General features: G+C 37.7%; 1 protein-coding gene across 4 annotated transcripts in view; it reads right to left on the reverse strand.

Moving 5' to 3' along the window:
• EXOC2 (exocyst complex component 2) overlaps positions 1-10,897 on the reverse strand; it is a 188,979-nt gene that overhangs the window by 22,056 nt on the left and 156,026 nt on the right. The window lies entirely within an intron of this gene.

The raw sequence follows: 10,897 nt of genomic DNA on the forward strand, positions 1-10,897 counted from the left end.
AAACACTGTACATTCCACTCCCAGGGTCTTTAAACTGCAAAATCTGTCTAGCCAGAATCCTAGCTGCCACGAGCAATTATTGGTAAAATTACTTGATCAGGAATGTGTGTTTTATATTATGTTCTAAAGACATGCAGAGAAAAGCTGGTTGGGAAGATTTAAACACCCAGATGTGTAAGACAGTTTCAACCATACTTTAGCTGATAGAAACTTAAAAAAACAACAACACATCTTCCCATTTTGGGCCAACCACAGCAGTTTTGTACTGATGAAACATTTGGAAAGACAATCTATTATCTGTTAAATACAATTTTCCATTTTATGTCTTAAATAGTTTAGTTTGTGGCAAACAAAACCCCCCAGAAAGTTCACTTTTTAGAAAGTTTAACAAAGAATGTAAAGCTTTTGCAATGACTTGTACAAACTCTGAGAAAAACAGAAGGGAAAGATTTGTGGTTCTGAGAAGTAACAGAAACTAAGCTTGCAGTCACTCAATGGACTAATAGTTCAGGAGAGGGTCAGATAAAGTGTTATCCTATCAAATGTGCTGCACTTGGGTATACAGGTTTAGCTGTAGTAGAACTATATCACTGAATTCTCCACAAACAACCATAAAACACACACAATACTGCATATCAAATCAATTGGATTCTGAGAGTTGGGTTTTCCAAACGTATTCAGCTAATGTAAGTCCCCCACAAAAAACTGCTGAAAAGTAGAATTTGTGTGGAATGTATATGTATATACAAGTTGCGTATAGTTTTAAAGTGATCAGATAAACATGAAAATGTTGTAACTTTTCTACATCTGTGTGCGCAATTTTAACATGTTTTAAAAAGAAAGCAACAAAAATCTGCATGCACAGTGTGCGCTCACCTGAGCACACAGAGTATATTTGAACTCATCAGGACATTTTCTCTATCTGCATGCAACAAGCTAGTTCTTCAAGTGCTCAAACATATTCAAGTGTAAACTGATACAGAAAGAGGATGTGAACATTTTAACCTCTTCCACAGCCTAGAAAACTCAAAGCTCAAAGAACGTTGAATTCAGCTAGGACAGCAGGAACATACAGGACATTTTTTAACTCAGCCTAGATTTAACATATTTTAAATGCTTTAAGATTTGAGTTGCTTTAGAAATGATGTATAATATTGGCACAATTAGGAATTTTAACTCTCATTTTATTTGTCTCTTGCCAAGTGAGCCAGTCAGATCGTATGCTGTGGGTCAAGTGGTGTGAGTAAAGAAGGGATTAAGGTGAACAAGTTTTATGAAAAAGTAGGTGACATCATTAAATAGTTTTGTTCACAGGTAGTAAACCATACTAGTGAGGAGGGTTGATGCAATGTCAAAACTTTAAGAAGGAAGATAGAGAAGAAAGATAAGCAGTAGAGAAGGACCTTAGGAAAAAAAATTATCTACCTTTCCGTAATTTATTGAATGCACACGTACATTCTACTGTAGATGTGTGTGCACCTTGTGCACAGTTGCTGGAAATTTTTTCCCTCAGTAATACTTGTCGGGGTAGCGTGAGCACCCTCTGGTGCCTTGCACCACTGCACGAGTGGTATAAAGGACCTCGCTGGCCCCCCGCAAACCCCTCAGTTCCTTTTGAAAAGACTCCAATAGAAAGGGGAAGGAGAGAGGGTCGTGGAATGGACATGTGCAGCACATCTTGAAGAACAGTTACAGAAAGATAGATACGCGTTTTTTCTTCTTTGGTGTTTGCATATGTCCACTCCACTACAGGTGATTCACAAGCAGTTTGAACTGGAGGTGGGCATGGAGTCTACTTGAACAGGGACTGAAGGACCACCTTTCCAAATCTGGCATTGTGTCTAGATTGATGAGAGATGACATAGTGAGAGGCAAACATATGGACTGACAATCAGACTACTGCCCTACAAACATCTGGTATGGTTACATGGGCCAGAAAGGCTACAGAAATTTGCCTGCAACCTGGTTGAGCGAGCCACCATTTTACTGGCGGTGCAATATCAGCTAATTGGTAGTATAAACACAGCCAGAAATCCAGGAAGAGATCCTCTGGATGGCCCTTTACTCTGTACGAAACTGCATCGAAGAGCTGAGAAAAAGACCTGAAAGACTTTGTCCAATACAGGTAAAAAGCCAAAGCTCTTCTAATATATAGAGTATGGAGCATTTCTTCCCCTTTACTCAAATGAGGCTTTGGAAAAAAAGTCAATAAACAAACTGCTTGATTAATGTGAAAATCAGAGTACTGCTGAGGGAAAAATCTCCAAGAACTGTGCATGAGGTGTGCACACACCTACAGTGGAATGGACATGTGCAATCACTTGAAGAAGAATCTCATGTTGTTAGGCAAATTCACTGTTAGAAAGAAACAAGATGGGTGAGGTGATATTTTTTTATTGGATCAACTTCCGTTGGTGAGAGATGAGCTTTCGAGCTCTAGAATTCTTAGAAGAGCTCTGTGGAGTTGGAAAGCACATCTCTTGCACCAACAGAAGTTAGTCCAATAAAAGATACAGCCTGACCCACCTAGTTTCCTCTTACATTCTGGAACCAACACAGCTATAACACTGCATATATATAAGAAAGAAACATAGGCAGAAGTACTAACTGCTGCTGTTTTTCAATGCCTGCAGGCAGGACGTTTTGAGAAAGAACAACTCATGGGAGATCCTACAGCTGTCAACTACAAGACAGTTCTAATTGTGTCTAAATCCCCACGGTTAAGGGGAATGAATCACTGACATAGAAATTAAAAGCTCTTCATATGGTTATGTTGTCAGTCCTTTTTTAGACAATTTTCAAGACTGAACTATTTGACTTGCTGATGAGAAATCCAAGCCACGGTGAACTGAAGCAGAAACTGAACCTGAGTTTAGAAATGGCTACCAAGTTTTGGAATAAAAAGCACTCGGCTCCAAGGACCCAGTCTTTAGTGTAGGGGAACGGTGATTCATACTGTAGGTCTATACAACAACATTGGCCAGTATTCAGCATTCTTTGTGGAGAGGTCTGGTGGCCTGGAGGTGTACTAGCATATGTGTTTTGGTGGAAGTAGGAGCCTAAAGATCTGGTAGTATGAAATCTGATTCTAAAGCTCAATTATTATTTGCATAATTCACTGTTCTGGGCTTTCTATGTTCTGAGCACTGAGTTCTGCCAATTATAGTTACTGGGTCTCCCTCTCAGAACTTCTTTGCCTTATTGTTTAATAATCCCCCCCCCAATTATTATAACAAACACAGTATGACAACCCATTTGAGATGAGTGTGATTCATGCGTAGTTGAACTGCTCTGATACTTGACTGTCCTTGGTGTGTTCATATGCTGTCCAGACACAAAATGCAGGACTACCATACCAGAACGTATGAAAGGAGGACTGAATGCATGTCATCATCAGTTCTGTCTTAAGAAAGTCACCTGTTCCTTGTGCTGATCTGATGTAGGTATGACAACTCTTTCCAAAAATTCCAAATAACTTTTAATTAACTCATATTAGTGCCATGAAAAATTCTCAAACTTAATTTCAGATGTACAGTTCTGTAACTTTCTAACAAGCCACAGATGGCTTTTTGTCACTCAAGATTTTGTATCCCTGCTCTAAGCATTTGCAATGTGTTATATGGAACCATTAAGTAGCCGTTGGAAAAAACTGCACATATCTATTACAGTCATTAAGCACTGCTGTGTAGTTGACATTTAAATAGAAACCAATGAACGGTATCCACAAGCCATGTAACAGTTAAGATCAGAGCGTTTAAAGGAGTTGAATTTCCTTTAGACGCTGTCTGCTTTGCAGTTCAAATGGTGATAGTAATGAATGCTTAAAAATGGATGTGGCTGGTACCATTTGCCTGATCATTGTGGACAGGGCATTTTGTTTTCCTTGTTATAAAACTGTACTATAGGCTAGTCAGTAGCATGACAAACTACTATTTATTGTTTGTATTACAGTCATGCCTCGAGGCCCCAACTGAGATTGGTGCCCATTGTACTAGGCAGTGTGCATACTGAGAGACAGTCCCTGCCCCAGAGAGCTTATTCATATAGTCTAAGGCCAGGTGGAAACATTTATGATAAGTCTGACCTCCTGCATAATACAGGCCATAGAATTTCACTCAGTATTCCTATATCAAGCCCATAAATTCTGGCTCAGCTAGAGCATCTCTTTTAGAAAATTTATAATCTACCAAGTTAAGACACACAAAAGGTGGGAGGGGAAACAGACACACAGAAAATTAAAATGATTTGTCTTAGGTCACAGCAGGTCAGCAGACAGTCAACAGTGTTTGAATACAGAGGTTGCTCGTACAATTTTAATCACAATGTGGGCATGTTAGGGTATCTAATTTTCAGCCATCTTCACAGAACTGCTTCATAAAGAATGATCAAGCATTACAGAACAACGCCACAAAGCAGTGAATAGGCTCATACTGATACTTTGACATCTTCCAAAATTATAAAAGCACAACTTGCTCTGAAATTCTTTGCATGTGAATCTCTTTGAAACTAGACTGCATGGATATCAACAAAACCGTTTTTTATTTAAACATTTTTCATTCATTTTATGATAAAGGGAAATTCAAAATCAACTGAATTCTACAACATTAACATTTAGACCTTTGTCCTTTATACCAAAGTACTAATAGTCAGTTATGTGTTTATATAATTCAATACACTTTAACACTTCTGCCTATTCATAAAAGGTAAAAAAAAAAAAGATTTACTCATAAGCGAATGACAGGCAATGTTGTGAAAAACACAATACATGGTAGAGACACACTCTTATACAAAATATTTCACTTCACAGAGGGGCCTCACATATACAAATTCTGAAACATGTATGAATCTGCTCTGATTCAAAGCGATGGCAATGTTTAAGTTAAAGCCAGCCCTGTCATGATCAAAGGCAAAAAATTCAGGTGGCACTATAAAGGAGAAAGTGTAAAGAGTAGGAAAACAAAGAAGGGCAGGGAAGGAGGAGTGGGCTGATGGCTATGGCACTGACAGGGAAAGCAAAGTTTTTCATTAAATATTTGTAAAAAATTGGCTGTTTATATTATCCAAAAGAAAAAAAAAAGAAAAAGCCCAAGACTATATTGCCACGTTGGAGTTTCTGGCATCAAAATTCTTTGAAGTTCACTCTCGTGGTTGATGTTATTACCAAAAATCCCTCAATGTTATTAAAGTCTTGTAGTCTACAGTCACTTCTCATACATGATGTGTAATTTGTGGCATTGCTATCACATCCATACATGACAAGGACTAACAATCGTTTAATACTGAAAATCAGTATAGCTGGAGACATTGACTGGGGATGGCAGAACTTCATGAGAATAAAGCCAGAGTGGAAGAGTAACTATTTGTCTATTGCAATAAAGTAACAAAAATTAACATGACTATAAATGCATCTAGTTCTTTTGGAGGTCCTTTTTAACACCACAAAATTATGACGTTTCCTTTTGTGGTTTATTAAGATTACATTACAATTATTCAATATATTTTCTCTCTGTGTTTGCATATGATTCCAAATACCTTCCCAAAACTTCCTAGTTTCAGAGAAAATTAAAGTTGTACTGTTAGACACCCAAAAATCAGAAAATGCCACAATTAAGGTTGCTTATAAACTAACTTTTACTCTGCTCCCTAATGCTAGTCTATTATGTTACTCTTTAACTGTATGATCACATATTTCTAAAATGCCATATAAAACCTTTCCTATAATTTAAGAGCCTGGATGGCATCCTGTAATATTTTTTCCATTCATGTACACTTCTCATACACTAATTTCATTGCCAACGTTCTACAATATCTGTTTTGACAGACTGTGTATATGGTAAGACCTCTTCTCTCTGAAGTAATTATTTTAATAATCTTTTCAACACTTTATGGTATCCATTTTCTTTTCAATCAGCAGCACAGCCAACCTTTGGTTCACTCCATGGGATGAAGTGGCTACTACCGACATAATTTTGGGGCATATTATACATGCCACCATGTTTCCATTTCATTTCATGCTCAGTAAGTATGGTTTAGTGTACTTTTCATGTAAATGACCTTTATGGACTCAGTATACAGAACTACTAGATATTATATGTGCTGCAAAGGTCGTACATAAAAAGTGTATGAGCTTATAATGAATTATTTAAGAAATAATTTTTGATCATATAATTAAGTAAAATTTTTTTATTCTTACCGCTTTCATAGCACTATCAAAGGTTTGAAAACTATCTTCATTGAGGGATTAGACCAATTAGACAAAGGCAGATGTGCAAGATGAGGGTGGGATTCTTTATCAGTGAAGTCAGGGGCAAAGCCCTTGCAAGAAGATCAGACACCCTGCCGACACCAGCTGCTGGGAAGGATGAGGGTGCTAAGATTTGTACCAGGGTGCTGTTTAGATCTCCATCACTTGCATCAGCATCTGTCTAATGTGTCTGATCTGTATATATCCATTTTATGTAAACTAAAGTATTAATTGAAAGGGATTTTAATGCATTGTTACTAGTACAATTTAGAAATTTACATTAATTTTTCAAAGAAATAGCATATATTGGCTTCAAATATTTAAGTATGATATCTTAGGAGAGCAAATGTAAAGATAGTAATGTAATAGGAAATGGTAACTGACTGTGAGATTATTTTTCTTCTGATGCCCTCTTTTAGAAAAATAGCAGTTCAAGTTCCAAGAAACTTGTTCATAATTTCTCAAGGAGGGATCTGGTAGATTTTTAAAAATGTTAATCTATATTTTATTTTAAAATAACTTTTTCTTCTAAAAACCCATAACCTTTCAAGGTATTCTACAAATGTGAGAATAGGATGAGCCCTAAATGTTTGCAGTCATAAGCCTTTCCTGAACTACAGTACCTGCACGTTAGTATGTCATCATATTTGACTGAAGTGCCCCCACCCACACAGTGATATCATCTAACCCGCTAGCCTAGCAGCTTGATTTAAAAAAAAGTTAGAGTTCTGACTTGGAAATTCCCCATGGACACAACAAAGCAGCTCACCTCTGCTCCCCACAATAACATGCAGGTTTCTCCCTCCAAAGTGGGCTGATGGGAAATCTGCTTCAACCAATATGTCACCAGCAGTGGCCTATTTTCTTACCCCTGGTAGGTAGGCCTGCTTCATTCTAATTACTTAAAATCCATTTTGTCATCATGCTTTTTGACTTCCTCTCATTAGTTTCTTGGGACATAAACTCTTCTAGAACCATGCATTTGAAGCAAGAGGGATGTGAGAAGCTTAAAATGGCATAATTACATGTGGTAGTGACTCTAAAAGTAACACAGGACTCTCAATCAAGGCACCTACTTTACTCTAACTAAAACTCCTCAAGCTACTTGTTAAGACTTTTTTTTGGTTGCTTTGGCCCCTTCTAGATTCATTAATTATTTGCAAACTGACCCTTTTTTTAAAAAAAAATATGCTAATTACAAGCACTCACCAAATACTTTAGATGAATAATTTTCAGTTAATTGTTTGCTTTGATATTCACTATGTTGCATTCTATGGTTGGTCACGCTAGTAAGGGAACAGAAATAATAATATATGACTGAGAGATTGAACATTTTTAAACAGGACAATAGTGCCTGGTTAATGATGAACAAACATAGTTCTATTAAAAATTATGAGGAAAAAAATGCATTTTCTTTATTCAGTGACATACAAAAATATACTTACACTACAAGCATAAGGGGTTTATGCCCCTAAATCACCTAGGTGCTTTTGAAAATTCCACCATATAGTTTTAGGTGGAAAAATCTAAATTTAATCTGAGGACCCAGGACCATTATACCACACAAAGACAGCAACAAGCAACGGATTATGTTGTTCTTGTATTACCAGTGAAACTACTGCAAGTCTAGAGGACCACAGAGGTATCACGTTCAGTGTCTTCAGCAGACTCAGTACTCCATGGATTTATGGTGTATAAGATTTCTTCTACAAATAATATTGTTAGTCTACTCATTTTGCCACATGCAATTGTGACAGCAATTCATTTCAATATCGTTATGATAGAACTATCCACAAATAAGCATAGTTTCATCTAAAAGGAAAGGCAATGTTGGAAGAAATTCAGTGGTCACAACTAATCTGGGTTTGAAAATACAACTACTTTATACATAATTGTACTATTTGCAGGCTTATAGGAATTCGTAAGAGACACCCGAATCAACCAAAATGCCGTTAGTGCTGCAATTTGATTAAAGCAGAGAGAAAACATTTACAGACAATGACTCCAGAGCATCATTTGAACTTTCTTTTACAAGAATGTAAAACTTTTCTATGAGCCATTTCCTGCTACTGCTGAAAAATATTCCTCCTTTAAACAGAGATGGATTTCAAGGTACTGTACCCAATGTTGTTTTGATAGTAGTTTCAGAAGAAAATGTGAATGTGTGGGTAAGCTCTGGAAACTCTTTGGAGAGACTACCTACTTATCTAACCACACTTCCTGTTTTTAACCCATTTGTCCTAAATCAGTCCCTAGTCTACTGACAAAAAATAGATATAACAATGTGCTATAAATAGCTCATTAGTTCTCTTTGTAAAACTGAAAATGGTCTGATAAATCTATCAATTTTTTGTTCACAGCAGGTCCACATTAAGTAGCACACTGATTAATGCTATGGAAGGTACATAAACTGCTGGTGGTGCACTGGTTTTTGTCATAATTTGGAAAAACAGAAGATGATAACTCAAAGATCAGAGATTCAGAATGCATTTGGGATAGAGGCCAAGAGAATCGAAGGCTAAACGTGGGTGATCTCTGCATACATTCTGAGGATCTGTACTTTGTTTCCTTTAAATTCTTCTCAACATAATTGACAGTAAGCACGAAGAAATGCTGTCTCCTCACAAATGAAAGTGAAAAAGCCATCAGAAATAACGATGATATAAAAGGACCTACATACTTACTAGCTGAAAGGTAAAGAAAGTGCAACTACCAGCAGACAGATTTGAAGGCTTTTTTAAGACAATCAAAATGCAGAGAGTTATTAGGGAAAGGGGAATAGATTCCAACCTTTCTGTTGGCCAGGGGTGTAGGGAAAACACAGCCAGGGATTTCCAGAACTGAAGTCGAGTGTGCTATATCCCTGAACTAGTTCTTCCCCACTCCCTTTTTTAAAGCTATGACACATTGTATTGATGTGATATGTATACACCTTGTGGACATCAGGTGGACATTTACCAGCTCATTATCACAATAGTTTTAAAAAAACATAAAAATGAAAACTATTATTAAGTATGTGCTTCGTTGTGCTCTATTTTAGTTCAATAATTGAACAGACGATTATTTCAGGGTACACAAACTAGAGTCTGCATACTTCTGTGCTTGAATTGGCTAGCAGCACCAGCGAACAGTAAGTGGTGACATTGTTGCAGCTAATGTTCTAATCTGAATATGTGCTTAAGTCTAGAGCAGAGGTTCCAAATTGTGGAGAGAGCCAGGCAGCTGTGTGAAAGTGCTGGCTCTGTTCCCTGGTGCCCAAACTAAGAAGCTGTAAAACATGGACCTGGAACTATTCAGGATCTGCTGCTGAGGCTGCTTCATAAAAGGCTTTGCCTCCTACTCCTCAAATCTGACTCATGGGTGCCACTAGAGAGAGATGCAGGGGTCAGAGCCAGACCAGCTGCCACTACCAGATCCTGACTAGTCACCAGGAGAACCACCACTATCACTACCTGACTGAGACCTGCTACCGCCACTGAAGGGGTAGGAGAAGCAGCACTAGATGGAGGGAGGTAGGAGCAACACCATGACGGTGCTACAATTTGAAGTGAAAAGCAGCACTGGGAGACTCTGTATGGGAGTTGTGGGGAGGGAATGAGGTCACTGGAGTAGGAATCTGAAAAGCACTGCCGGTGAGAGGAGGCCAAGGCACTTGAATGGGCAGTAGTTATGAGAGAATTTAGTTTTGTTTAAGGAGGTTTATTTCCACCTGTTTGGGCAGGAGGGAAATTGCATCTCTCTCTCTCTCTCTCTCTCACTCTCACACACACACCAAGAATAAACCAAATTTCAGTCTATTAACATGGCAACAAGGAATGAACTTGGGGAAAATATGCATTTATGTGCAACAATATATTCTTCAAATAATTTCACAATTTCAAGTCTATAGTTACATATATAAATCCTCATCCTAACATGTAAATTAGATATCTGAGCACCAATTCCCTATCAAAAGCACCACTTACCCTATTAATAATCCATCTCTCTTGAATACACTGCTTAAGGCACAAGAAATAGGGGCTTCCAATTTTCTTTTCTCTTGTGCTATCAGTTGTTGTTCTAATGCTTTTTAAAAGCACTGTGATACTCAGAAATCTTGTCATAGATTTTAGAAGGTATAAGGAAAAGTGCTATAATTTCAGACTCTCAGTACGAAGTGTCGCAATCCCTTTGTACTATTGCATTTGGTGTGTCCTATGTTGGCTTTTACTGAAAATGAAAATAGGAAACGCAGTAGTAGTAGACTCCTGGCTTCAGAGAGTTTAGGAGTCAAATATGGTTTCTACAGCTACTGTGTTTCTGTTGTTCCATTACTTAGGGCAGTGTTTCCCAAATTTTTCAAAGCTGATCCCCTGTTCAGGAAAATGAAGCTAACTGCAACCCTCACTTCAGCTGTCCCATGCATTGTCAAAGGACTACACTTTTTAATTTGCACATCTTCCATACCTCTCTCCCATCCCAACACCACTTTGGAAAATGAAGACCTAAGGCCCAATCATGAGTCTACTTATATTAGTGGCAAAACGCCAACTGAATTAATGGTGCAGGATCAGATTCCCCCACCCCCTATGCCCAAATCTGCCCCGATGAAAAAAATTTCTACAAAATACAAACAGATTCAGTGCAATGTAAACCCTGTCCCTTTCTCAAAAG

The sequence above is a fragment of the Chelonia mydas genome, chromosome 2, assembly GCF_015237465.2.
Source record: "Chelonia mydas isolate rCheMyd1 chromosome 2, rCheMyd1.pri.v2, whole genome shotgun sequence".
Lineage (NCBI taxonomy): Eukaryota > Metazoa > Chordata > Testudines > Cheloniidae > Chelonia > Chelonia mydas.